Source organism: Ambystoma mexicanum, chromosome 3q, assembly GCF_040938575.1.
Source record: "Ambystoma mexicanum isolate Mex_15411 chromosome 3q, UKY_AmexF1_1, whole genome shotgun sequence".
In the NCBI taxonomy this organism is placed as follows: domain Eukaryota; kingdom Metazoa; phylum Chordata; class Amphibia; order Caudata; family Ambystomatidae; genus Ambystoma; species Ambystoma mexicanum.
The window spans coordinates 348,756,343-348,770,330 of NC_090926.1; positions in this window are offsets into that span (position 1 = coordinate 348,756,343).

Sequence of the window (13,988 nt, forward strand, 5' to 3'; positions counted from 1 at the left end):
GAGGCCTGGTGGCTTGACCAGCGGGGCTTGCTAAAAACGCCTCATAACATTTTTTTGAAAGACACCATGACCCCCAGGGCTCTGTCACCTAATCACCCTATTAGGATATAAACCAGTGGTCTTCAAACTTTTTTGGCCAGGGCCCCCCTGAGCAAAATTTGGGCAGGTCGGGACCCCCCAGAAATGCCAAATGGACAGTATATATTGCGCGCCGTCACCTGCTCCCATCAAAGTCGCTGGGCTCCCTCATCCCACTCCTACCCAGTCGCTGGTCTCTCCCCACCCCATCACACACCCAGGGCTCTCCCCACTCTGCTCCCATCACTATCCCATGGTTCCCGCCCATTGTGCTCCCACCATAGTCCCTCGGTTCCCCCATCCCGTTCCCAACACAGTCTGAGGGCCAGTGGCGGCTGGTGAATCTTTTTTAAGTGGAGGGGCATTAAGGGGAGGTTCGGGGGGGGGGGGTTTCCCCCTGTGAATTTTTTTTTAAATAATAGGTTAAAATGTTGCATTGTAGAGCATACTTTTAACAAAAAATGGGTAAATAGCCAAACAGTTTGCAATTGTTGCTGGGAGTACAGGGGGCAGGCATTGATATTTTATTTCTATCGCGCTCGTACACAAGTGTTTCAGAGCGTGCCAAGGCAAGGGAGGGGAACAGAGGAGAATAAAACAGCGATCTTACTAGGCCCAGTGACATTGAGAACGCGCAAGTGTGAGGGGAAAAGTGCATGGAAGGGGGGAGAAGTGGAAAGTGCGAAGCAGAGGAAAAACAGATAAATAACAATAAATAAATAATAAAGGCAACAAACAGTGGTAGTGCAGCCAGCAATTTGCAAGTGCTACGTTTAAGGCAGCAGACAGGGTAGGTCTGATAAGTGCAGGAAGAAAGATGGTTCTCCTCAAGTTTTAGAGTGGCAGGGCGCTGTTCCAGAGGGAGGCCCCAGCCGAAGACGGAGATCTACCCCCAGCTCGTTTCTTTGATAAACGACTGATCCCGAGGGAGTTGGAGGTAGAGGAGTGAAGAGCTCGAGAGGGGAGGTATTTGCGGAGGAATAGCTGAAGGTATTTTGGACCCAGGCCCCAGAAAGCCTTGTGGACAAGGCAGAGGGTTTTGAATGATAGATGTCCGGTAAAAAGATACCATCCCTGTCCCCTGGGCCCCACTGGTCCTAACACAATGAACATGATTATGTGTATATGCAAGGCGCTGCACATTCATACAGCAATCACTCTATCATTCACATGAGCATCCATCACCATACACTCACTCATAACGCATCCATACACATGTTTAAATAAAAACAATGAACATAAACGTACCTTCTGCATTGGCCTGTGTGTGGGTGCTGAAACGGCCTGCTCCAGCTGCTCTGTCCGTATGTGCGAGGAGGCGCAGGAGCTCCCCCTCGGACATACAGACATGCAGTGCCCCAGCCAGCATTTCCAATGAGCTATGCAATGCTGGCGAAGCAAAACGCCCCAGCACTTGCATGGCTCAGTGAGCATGTGCGGCTGGGGAACTAAACTGAACTGTCAAAGGGAAACAGTGTTTCCCTTTGACAGTTCAGCCAGCCCAGGAGCACTCCATTAGCTGGATAAAGCAGCTGAGGGAGTGCTCACTGTTTCACTGGGCTGGCTCCTTAGCTCCTCCATAATGGGTGAGGGGCCACTGGGTGGGCGCCTCTTGCCATTATGGATGAGCCGCCAGGCTCGGACAGGCCTATAGGGCAATGCCTGTACCAAAAATGTAAAATGCTAGTTTGGGCCAATCAAAATGGGCCACCATTTTGGCCAATGTGGACCATTTTGATGAGTTACTTAACTATGCAGTTAGTAATGTTGACCATTGTTGCTGAATATATCACAATTTACTTACATTTTAACACAAAGCACCCCTTTGGGTACTATTGAAACAGTGGGCTTCATAACTACTCTGGCGGTAGCTGTGCCGGTAAAACCGGCACGGCTGCCACTGGAGTTGCATCCGAGTCTGGCACCCGCGAATGGGCAATTACTAGGTCATGCCGAGTTAGGCGGACATGATAATTGCCCTTTCGAAGGTGCCGGTAGATCCCCATTCCCATTTGAGCCCCATATGGCTCAAATGGGAATGGGGAGCTCGGATGCACCGGCACCGTTAATAACGGTGCCGGTGCATCCGACGAGCTGAGGTCAGATCTGGCGGGGGCTGTCAAGCACCCACGAGCACAACTCTTACTATGGCGGAACGGTAGCAACGGTGCCGGTAGCTTACCAGCACCGTTGTTACTGGTCCGCCATAGTAGTAATGAGGCCCAGTCTGTGACTAAAGGAATGAATATCCATTTACAACTGTGGGCCACTTTTTCATTGTTGCCTGAGACAGTTTCATGCTTCAGCCCGCCCATGTGGGCCACCCCTGCCCATTTCTTCCAATCTAAAAAAAAAAAAAAAAAAAATCTTTTTTCATGCTGAGCTCTCAGGGCCCCCCTGGGATGCACCCGCGGACCCCTAGGGGGTCGCGACCCACAGTTTGAATACCACTGATATAAACAGAAGTGCATCCGGTGACCGCGAAGGAAGACCTAACCAGTCCCCACTACGATCCTGACAACTTTAATTTGTCACTTTTGCATGAGAATCAAACTCTGACATGGTACCCAATACAGATACACTTCAATCACCATCAGAAACGGTATTGGAAGTAAAGGGCTCCCCAAATAACCAAGTCTCAGAGGGCCCTGTCAGGGAAGGCTGCATCCCTGTTGCAAGTACCAGCAAGATCACTGAGTTGTGCAGTCAAACACCCAAAAAACTGGCAGAAAAACCAGAGTCTGTGTTAGGTGAACTCATGATAAAAGCAATTGGGAAAAAATTCAACTCCGTCGCTAAAAAAACAGTTCAGCACAAACAAACCCAAAACAAATTAAACAGCAAAATTCAGATTCAAAGGGCGTACCTCCAGAGGGCTAGAAAAATTATCCCCAGAAGACTCCCCAACTCAAATCCACTTAACAGGTTTTTCTGTAAGTTAGGGAAAGTACTTCCAGCACAAAACGACAAACTATCGGCAGAAATCTTGGAGGGAGTGGAAGAGTTAACTCTGGGTGAAAACACAAGAAATCCTATTGCCCTAAACCACATACCAGTTAAGAGCCTGCATATTAAAGGGAAGCAAGGGAGTGCCCCAACCCCGATAAAATGGCACTTCGGGAAACCTGGTGTGAACGGAGCTCTTCCACAAACAAAGCTCCCTATTAGGACGCCTCCTCTTGAAAACCGGCTCTGCATGGAGCAGGCTCTCTGCGTGAAAAGCATAAACCCTCCAAGGAACCTAGATAACCCAAAAACTGGAACAACGCCTCCAGAGATAACAAAGCCTCAATCCTATGCTATATCAAAGCACAAAATATTTCCAGAGGGGCACACCAGATAGATATGGGCCTCAGGTGTCCAAGCCACCAAGGAAAACAGGGACCTCATGCAATTCCAAAAAAAGGATACCTGTGGGAAACCGCAAAGAGGTCTGACTTGCGCAAATTGGCCCAAATGTATTACCCAGAAAGCCTGGCAAAGTCTGAAATGTGGCGAAAAAGCCATTTTCCGCACATTTCACTCAGCTCACCCACGAAACACGCCTCCAACAACGCATGGCCTACCGTCCAACGTTCTCATACGTGTCCCAATGAAAACGGTACCTCACAAGTGTGGGTGCACCTACCTGGGCGCCAAGGGGAAAGCCTAAAACACGGGTAACCCCAAATCTTTCGGCACAGCATCATTTCAGGAATTCTGCTCATGCGCACACCCTACAGATTTGGGCCTAGGGTGTCCAAGCCACCTAGGAAAACAGGGAACCCCATGCATTTCCGAAAAGAGGACACCTGTGGGAATCCGCAGAGGTCTGACTTGTGCAAAACGTCCCAGAATGTATTACCCAGAAACCCCGGCAAAGTCTGAAATGTGGCAAAAACACCCCATTTCCCGCACATTTCACTCGGCTCACCCACCGAAACACTCCGCCAACAGCACATCGTCTACCGTTCCATGTTCCCACACGTGTCCTGATGAAAACGGTACCTCACATGTGTGGGTGCACTACCTGGGCACCAAGGGGAAAGCCTAAAAGACCCCTAACCCAACGTCTGTTCCGACAGCTGAATTTCACGATTTTTTCAGATGGGCACACCCTACAGATTTGGGCCTCGGTTGTCCAAGCCACCAAGGAAAACAGGGAACCCCATGCATTTCTGAAAAGAGGACACCCATGGTAATCTGCAGAGGTCTGACTTGCCCAAATCAGCCCAGAATGTATTACCCAGAAACCCTGGCAAAGTCTGAAATGTGGCACAAAATCACCATTTTCAGCATATTTCACTCAGCTCACCCTCCGAAACACGCCGCCAAAAACACATGGCCTACCGTCCGGCATTTCCACACATGTCCCGATGAAAACGGTCCCTCACTTGTGTGGGTGCGCCTAACTGGGCGCCAAGGGGAAAGCCTAAAACACCCCTAACCCCAAGTCTGTTCCGACAGCTGAATTTCATGATTTTTCTAGACGGGCAAACCATACAGATATGGGTCTCGGGTGTCCAAGCCACCAAGGAAAACAGGGAACCCCATGCATTTCCGAAAATAGGATACCTGTGGGAAACCACAGAGGTCTGACTTGCGCAAATTGGCCCAGAATCTAATTCTCAGAAACCCTGGCAAAGTCTGAAATGTGGCAAAAACACCCCATTTTCCACACATTTCACTCGGCTCACCCACCGAAACACGCCGCCAACAACACATGGTCTACCGTCCCGCGTTTCCAGACGTGTCCTGATGAAAACGGTACCTCACATGTGTGGGTGCACCTACTTGGGCGCCAAGGGGAAAGTCTAAAAGACCCCTAACCCCAAGTCTGTTCCGACAGCTGAATTTCATGAATTTTTCAGACGGGCAACCCTACAGATTTGGGCCTCGGGTGTCCAAGCCACCAAAGAAAACAGGGAACCCCATTCATTTCCGAAAAGAGGACACCCATGCGAATCCGCAGAGGTCTGACTTGCACAAATTGGCCAGAATGTATTACCCAGAAACCCTGGCAAAGTCCGAAATGTGGCACAAAATCCCCATTTTCAGCACATTTTACTCGGCTCACCCACCAAAACACGCCGCCAACAACACATGGTCTACCGTCCCGCGTTTCCAGACGTGTCCTGATGAAAACGGTACCTCAGATGTGTGGGTGCACCTACCTGGGCGCCAGGAGGAAAGCCTAAAAGACCTCTAACCCCAAGTCTGTTCGGACAGCTGAATTTCACGATTTTTCCAGAGGGGCACACCATACAGATATGGGCCACAGGTGTCCAAGCAACCAAGGAAAACAGGGAACGCCATGCAATTCCAAAAAAAGATACCTTTGGGAAACCACAAAGAGGTCCGACTTGCGCAAATTGGCCCACATGTATTACCCAGAAAGCCTGGCAAAGTCTGAAATGTGGCGAAAAAGCCATTTTCCGCACATTTCACTCGGCTCACCCACCGAAACACGCCGCCAACAACACATGGTCTACCGTCCCGCATTTCCAGACTTGTCCTGATGAAAACGGTACCTCACATGTGTGGGTGCACCTACCTGGGCGCCAAGGGGAAAGCCTAAAAGACCCCTAATCCCAAGTCTGTTCCGACAGCTGAATTTCATGAATTTTGCAGACGGGCACACCCTCCAGATTTGGGCCTCGGGTGTCCAAGCCACCAAAGAAAACAGGGAGCACCATTCATTTCCGAAAAGAGGACACCCATGGGAATCCGCAGAGGTCTGACTTGCCCAAATTGGCCCAGAATGTATTACCCAGAAACCCTGGCAAAGTCCGAAATGTGGCAAAAAAAAACGTTTTTCTGCACATTTCACTCGGCTAACCCACCGAAAAACGCCACCAACAACACATGGCCTACTGTCCCGCATTCCCACAGGTGTCCCGATGACAATGGTACCTCACATGTTTGGGTGCACCTACCTGGGCGCCAAGGGGAAAGCCAAAAAGACCCCTAACCCCAAGTCTGTTCCGACAGCTGAATTTCATGAATTTTTCAGACGGGCACACCCTACAGATTTGGGCCTCGGGTGTCCAAGCCACCAAAGAAAACAGGGAACCCCATGCATTTCCGAAAAGAGGACACCCATGGGAATCCGCAGAGGTCTGACTTGCGCAAATCGGCCCAGAATGTATTCCACAGAAACCCTGGCAAAGTCCGAAATGTGGCACAAAATCCCCATTTTCAGCACATTGCACTCGGCTCACCCTCCGAAACACGCCGCCAAAAACACATGGCCTACCATATGGCATTCCCACACATGTTCCGATGAAAACGGTACCTCACATGTGTGGGTGCACCTACCTGGGCGCCAATGGGAAAGCCTAAAAACCCCTAACCCCAAGTCTGTTCCGAAAGCTGAATTTCATGATTTTTCCAGACGGGCACACCATACAGATATGGGCCTCGGGTGTCCAAGCCACCAGGGAAAACAGGGAACCCCATGCATTTCCGATAAAAGGATACCTGTGGGAAACCGCAGAGGTCTGACTTGCGCAAATTGGCCCAGAATGTATTACCCAGAAAGCCTGGCAAAGTCCGAAATGTGGCGAAAAAAAAGCCATTTTCCGCAATTTTCATTTGGCTCACCCACCGAAACACGCCGCCAACAACACATGGCCTACCATCCCACATTCTCATACGTGTCCAGATGAAAACGGTACCTCACATGTGTGGGTGCACCTACCTGGGCGCCAAGGGGAAAGCCTAAAACATGGGTAATCCCAAGTCTTTCGGCACAGCATCATTTCAGGAATTCTGCTCATGCGCACACCCTACAGATTTGGGCCTAAGGTGTCCAAGCCACCAAGGAAAACAGGGAACCCCATGCATTTCTGAAAAGAGGACACCCGTGGGAATCCTCAGACGTTTGACTTGTGCAAATCGGCCCAGAATGTATTACCCGGAAACCCTGGCAAAGTCTGAAATGTGGCAAAAAAACACCCTTTTCCGCACATTTCACTCGGCTAACCCACCGAAACACGCCACTAACAACACATGGCCTACTGTCCCGCATTCCCACAGGTGTCCCGATGAACAGTACCTCACATGTGTGGGTGCACCTACCTGGGCGCCAAGGGGAAAGCCTAAAAGACCCCTAACCCCAAGTCTGTTCCGACAACTGAATTTCACGATTTTTCCAGACAGGCACACCATACAGATATGGGCCTCGGGTGTCCAAGCCACCAAGGAAAAGAGGGAACCCCATGCATATCTGAAAAAAGGATACCCGTGGGAAACCGCAGGTGTCTGATTTGCGCAAATTGGCCCAGAATGTATTACCCAGAAAGCCTGGCAAATTCTGAAATGTGGCGAAAAAAAAGGCATTTTCCGCACATTTCACTCGGCTCACCCACCGAAACACACCACCAACAACACATGGCCTACCATCCCACATTCTCATACGTGTCCCGATGAAAACGGTACCTCACATGTGTGGGTGCACCTACCTGGGCGCCAAGGGGAAAGCCTAAAACATGGGTAATCCCAAGTCTTTCGGCACAGCATCATTTCAGTAATTCTGCTCATGCGCACACCCTACAGATTTGGTCCTAGGGTGTCCAAGCCCCAAAGGAAAACCGGTAACCCCAAGCATTTTCGAAAAGAGGACACCCGTGGGAATCCACAGAGGTCTGACGTGTACAAATCGGCCCTGAATTGATTACCCAGAAACCCTGGCAAAGTCTGAAATGTGGCAAAAAAACACCTTTTTCCGCACATTTCACTCGGCTCACCCAACGAAACACGCCAACAACAACACATGGCCTACTGTCCCACATTCCCACAGGTGTCCCGATGCAAACGGTACCTCACATGTGTGGGTGTACATACCTGGGTGCCAAGGGGAAAGCCTAAAATACCCCTAATCCCAAGTCTGTTCCGACAGCTGAATTTCAAGATTTTTCCAGATGGGCACACCCTACAGATTTGGGCCTCGGGTGTCCAAGCCACCAAGGAAAACAGGGAACCCCATGCATTTCCGAAAAGAGGATACCCGTGGAAATCTGCAGAGGTCTGACTTGCGCAAATTGGCCCACAATTTATCACCCAGAAACCCTGGCAATGTCCGAAATGTGACAAAAAAAACCCCATTTTCTGCATATTTTACTCGGCTCACCCAACTAAACACGCCGCCAACAACACATGGCCTACCATCCCGCGTTCCCACAGGTTTCCAGATGAAAACGGTACCCCACATGTGTAGGTGCACCTACTTGGGTGCCAAGGGGAAAGCCTAAAACACGGGTATCCCCAAGTCTTTCGGCACAGCATCATTTCAGGAATTCTGCTCATGCACACACCCTACAGATTTGGGCCTAGGGTGTCCAAGCCACCAAGTAAAACAGGGAACCCCATGCATTTCCAAAAAGATGACACCCGTGGGAATCCGCAGAGGTCTGACCTCCTCAAATCGGCCCAGAATGTATTACCCAGAAACCCCAGCAAAGTCCAAAATGTGGCCAGAAAAAAACAATTTTCCGCACATTTCACTCGGCTCGCCCACCGAAACACACCGCCAACAACACATGGCCTAGCATCTTTCATTCCCACAGGTGTGCCGATGAGAACGGTACATCACATGTGTGGGTGCACCTACCTGGGCGCCAAGGGGAAAGCCTAAAAGACCCCCAACCCCAAGTCTTTTCCGACAGCTGAATTTCACGATTTTTCCAGATGGGCACACCATACAGATATGGGCCCCGGTTCTCCAAGCCACCAAGGAAAATAGGGAACCCCATGCATTTCAGAAAAGAGGACATCCGTGGGAATCCACAGCGGTCTGACTTGCGCAAATCCGCCCGGAATAGATTACCCAGAAACCCCGGCAAATTCCGAAATGTGGCCAAAAAAACCCATTTTCTGCACATTTCACTCAGATCTCCCACCGAAACACGCCGCCAACAACACATGGCCTACCGTTTTGCGTTCCCACAGGTGTCCCAATGAAAACAGTAACTCACATGTGTGGGTGCACCTACCTGGGCGCCAATGGGAAAGCCTAAAACACGGGTAACCCCAAGTTTTTCGGCACAGCATAATTTCAGGAATTCTGTTCATGCGCACACCCTACAGATTTGGGCCTAGGGTGTACAAGCCACCAAGGAAAACTCGGAACACCATGCATTTCTGAAAAGAGGACACCGTGGGAATGCACAGAGGTTTGACTTGCGTGAAGCGGCCCAGAATGTATTACCCACAATCCCCGACAAAGTGTGATATTTGGTGGGCAAAAACACAATGTTCACTTTGTTGGGGTTTCTGGGGTTCCCTGTTTTCCCTGGTGGCTTAGACACCCTAGGCCCATATCTGTATGGTGTGCCCGTCTGAAAAAATTGTGAAATTCAGCTGTCGTAAAAGACTTGGTTTTAGGGGTCTTTTAGGCTTTCCCCTTGGCGCTCAGGTAGGTGCAGCCACACATGTGAGGTACCGTTTTCATTGGGACACAAATGAGAATGCGGGACAGTAGGCCATGTGTTATTGGCAGCCTGTTTCGGTGGGTGAGCCGAGTGAAATGTGCCAAAATTCGGGGGTTTTCCCACATTTTGGGGTTTACCAGGGTTTCTGGGTAATACATTCTGGGCTGATTTGCGCAAGTCAGACCTCTGCGGATTCCCACGGGTGTCCTCTTTTCGGAAATGCATGGGGTTCCCTGTTTTCCTTGGTGGCTTGGACACCCTAGGCCCAAATCTGTAGGTTGTCTCCCCCAAACCCTTTGGGGATTACATGTGGTGTAGCCTTTTTCCTTTTGCACCCCGGTAGGTGCAACCACACATGTGAGATACAGTTTTCAGTATGACATCTGTTGTTGGCGGCATGTTTCGGTGGGTGAGCAGAGTGAAATATCTGAAAATTGGTTTTTACCCCCAAATTTGGACTTTTCCGGGGGTTCTGGGTAATAGATTGTGGGCCGATTTGTGCAAGTCAGACCTCTGTGCATTCCCATGGGTGTCCTTTTTTCGGAAATGCATGGGGTTCTCCGTTTTCCTTGCTGGCTTCGACACCCTATGCCCAAATCTGTAGGTTGCCCACATGAACAAAATGTGCTGTTTCGAAAGGCTTGGGGTTCCCAGTGGGTTACCCTTTTCCTTTTGAGCCCCGGTAGTGCACCCACACATGTGAGGTACCGTTTTCGTCGGAACACATGTGGGAACGCGGGAAGGTATGACATCTGTTGGTGGCGATGTGTTTCGGTGAGTGAACAGAGGGATATGTCTATGAAATTGGCTGAAAATAAAGACAATTCTCAGACATTTCGCTCTGGCCACCCACCGAAACACAGCGCCAACAACACGTGGCCTACCTTCCCGCATCCCCACACATTTCCCAATGAAAACGGTACCTCACATGTGTGGGTGCATCAACCGGGGGCACAAAAGGAAAAGGATAGCCCACTGGTAACCCGAAGCCTTTCGGCACAGCACATTTTGTTCATGTGAGCAACCTACAGATTTGGGCCTAGGGTGTCAAAGACAGCAAGGAAAATGGGGAACCCCATGCATTTCCGAAAAGAGGACACCCGTGGGAATCCACAGAGGTCTGACTTGCACAAATTTACCCAGGTTTTATTAGCCACAATCCCTGGCAAAGTGTGATATTTGGTGGGGAAAAAACACAATGTTCACTTTGTCTGGGGTTCTGGGTAATATATTATGGGCTGCTTTGAGAAAGTCAGACCTCTGTGCATTCCCACGGATGTCCTTTTTGGGAAATGCATGGAGTTCCCTGTTTTTCTTGCTGGTTTCGACACCCTAGGTCCAAAGCTGTAGGTTGCCCACACAAACAAAATGTGCTATGCCGAAAGGCTTGGGGTTACCCATGTTTTAGGCTTTCCCCTTGGCGCCCAGGTAGGTGCACCCACACATGTGAGGTACCGTTTTCATCGCGACACCTGTGGGAACGCGGGACGGTAGGCCATGTGTTGTTGGCGGTGTGTTTCGGTGGGTGAGCCGAGTGAAATATGCTGAAAATGGATTTGCCACATTTTGGACTTTGCCGGGCTTTCTGGGTAATACATTCTGGGCCGATTTTCATGTTTCAGTGAGTGGACAGAGGGAAATGTCTCTGAAATTGACTGGAAATAAAGACAATTCTCAGACATTTCGCTCTGGCCACCCACTGAAACACACCGCCAACAACACATGGCCTACCTTCCAGCGTCCCCACACCTGTCCCGGTGAAAACGGTTCCTCACATGTGTGGATGCCTCTACCGGTGGTGCAAAAGGAAAAGGGTAACCAACTGGTACCCCCAAGCCTTGCGCACAGCACATTTTGTTCATGTGGGCAACCTACAGATTTGGGCCTATGGTGTCGAAGCCTGCAAGGAAAACGGTGAACTCCATGCTTTTCCGAAAAGAGGACACCCATTGGAATCCACAGGATGTCCTCTTTTCGGAAATGCATGGGGGTCCCTGTTTTTCTTGGTGGCTTGGAAACCCTAGGCCCAAATCTGCAGGGTGTGCACATGGGCAGAATTCCTGAAATGATGCTGTGCCAAAAGACTTGGGGTTACCCGTCTTTTAGGCTTTCCCCTTGGTGCCCAGGTAGGTGCACCCACACATGAGGTACTATTTTCATCGGGACCCCTGAGGGAATGCGGGACGATAGGCCATGTGGTGTTGGCGGAGTGTTTCGGTGGGTGAGCTGCGTGAACTGTGCTGAAAATTGCTTTTTTTTGCCACATTTCGGTCGTTGCAAGGCTTTCTGGCTGATAAAGTCTGGGCCAATTTGCGCAAGTCAGACCTCTGCGGATTCCCACTGGTGTCCTCTTTTCGGAAATGCATGGGGTTCCCTGTTTTCCTTGGTGTCTTAGACACGAGGCCCATATCTGTATTGTGTGCCCGTCTGGAAAAATCGTGAAATTCAGCTGTCGGAACCGACTTGAGGTTAGGGATCTTTTAGGCTTTCCCCTTGGCGCCCAGGTAGGTGCATCCACACATGTGAGGTACCGTTTTCGTCGGGATACGTGGAAGGTATGACATCTGTTGTTGGCAACGTGTTTCGGTGAGTGGACAGAGGGAAATGTCTCTAAAATTGAATGGAAATAAAGACAATTCTCAGACATTTTGCTCTGGCCACTCACCGAAACATACCGCCAACACATGGCCTACCTTCCAGCATCCCCACAAGTGTCTTGGGATTCCCTATTTTCCTTGCTGGCTTCGACACCCTATGCCCAAATCTGTAGGTTGCCCACATGAACAAAATGTGTTGTGCCGAAAGTCTTGGGGTTACCAGTGGGTTACCATTTTCCTTTTGAGCCCCGGTAGTGCACCCACACATGTGAGGTACCGTTTTCATCGGGACATGTTAGTTAGTGGTTTCATTCTGTTTAAAATCAATATAAACAATTTTCGCTTTAGTCGAAATGTGCCGTCAATTAGAGCTTGAAGGATTAGTCTCCTGCAGTAGTTTTTAAGGGTAGATCGTGACTTTTCAACTTTTGTGATAAGATTGTGAAGAACTCTACGGTGGAAAATGTTTTGTTACATTAATATTTTGATTGCTTTAAGTGGTTATGTTAAGACTGGTACATACAGTGTTAGGTTAATTAGTAGGTTTGCTATTCTTTCTAGATATGTTTTTACTTTTAGTTTTTGCAAGAGGGGCTTCACCTTTTTTATTTGTGATTGTGACTGGTTTAGGTTTTTTGAGTGAAGTTACTAGCTCTTTTCTTTTAATGTTTTCTATAAAATGTTTTAGAGGTGGATGAGTATAAGGCTTGCTTTTATTTTTATGTGCTCTAGTTTTTTCTCTTTTCCATTGGGTTGCTTTTTAGTAGGCAATGTGTTGTTTCTGTTGGAAAAAAAGAAATTTTGGGTTTGAAAGTTGTGGAATGTATGTGGATGTATTGTCCATGGGTGTGATTGTAGAGATTAATAGCGTGTTGTGTAATTGTGTAGTGGGATGATAGCTGTGCTTGGGAAGGTTGTAAGAGTAAGAGTGAGTACAGGTGTGATGGGTTAGGGATATTGTGATGTTTTGAGGAAAACAATGGGTGTTACACCGGTGGTGTTGAGATGGGAATAGGAAGAGGGTGCATGTTACAATATAATAAGTAAGAGTGAAATAAATGTTGATTTGAAATTAATATTCTAGGCTAATATATAGTAACACTGCATTGTTACAATGATAGAGAGATGAATACTATACTAATGTACTTAATTTGTAGGATGTGAAGAGTGTTCTTTTTTCGGTAGCTGTGTTTGGGAATTTTCTTCTTTCCTGTAATTGTAAAAGAAAGGTAGTGGTTAATATGTGGTAATGGTAAAGTACTTTTAGTAAGATAGGTTGTTGTTTATGAAGGTAGGAGGAGTTGTTGGGAAAAAGATTTAATAAAGTTGTGTTATGGATGTTGTACTAAAGTATGTTAAGCATGCTGTTAGAACAAATGGAGTATGAGTAGTGGTGTTTGGGGCATTAGAAAGAACAGGGCAGAAATGGGTGTATGAAAAAGGTGCATATATAGGTTACTTTAGTGCTGCTAATTTTAATGAAAGAAGTGCTGTGTTTGTGGGGCAATGTATTTGTAATGTGTTGCAGTATTTTTTTAACAATAGGTAAAGTGTGGCCTAGTGGCAATGCAATGGCAGATTGTTGCAGCACTGTTTCGTGTCTTTTAGTACAGATTGGAAAAGAAGAGTACTGTATATGCAAGGTGAAGTGTTGTATATAGATACTTTGGCAGTATACACATATGTGGGAGCAGGCAGACAATGGTGTAAGGGATGTAATGAGAGAGGTTGGAAAGTGTGAAATTTTTATGAAATGGAATATGGAAAATGCTGAGCATTTACAAATGTTTCTTTTTAGGAGCATTTTCTTGAATGTGAAAAAATGCATATGTGCATTTATAGGAGCACTGTTGTATAAGGGTACCAGACCCCTGCACCCCCCTCAAACTGAATACAGATAACA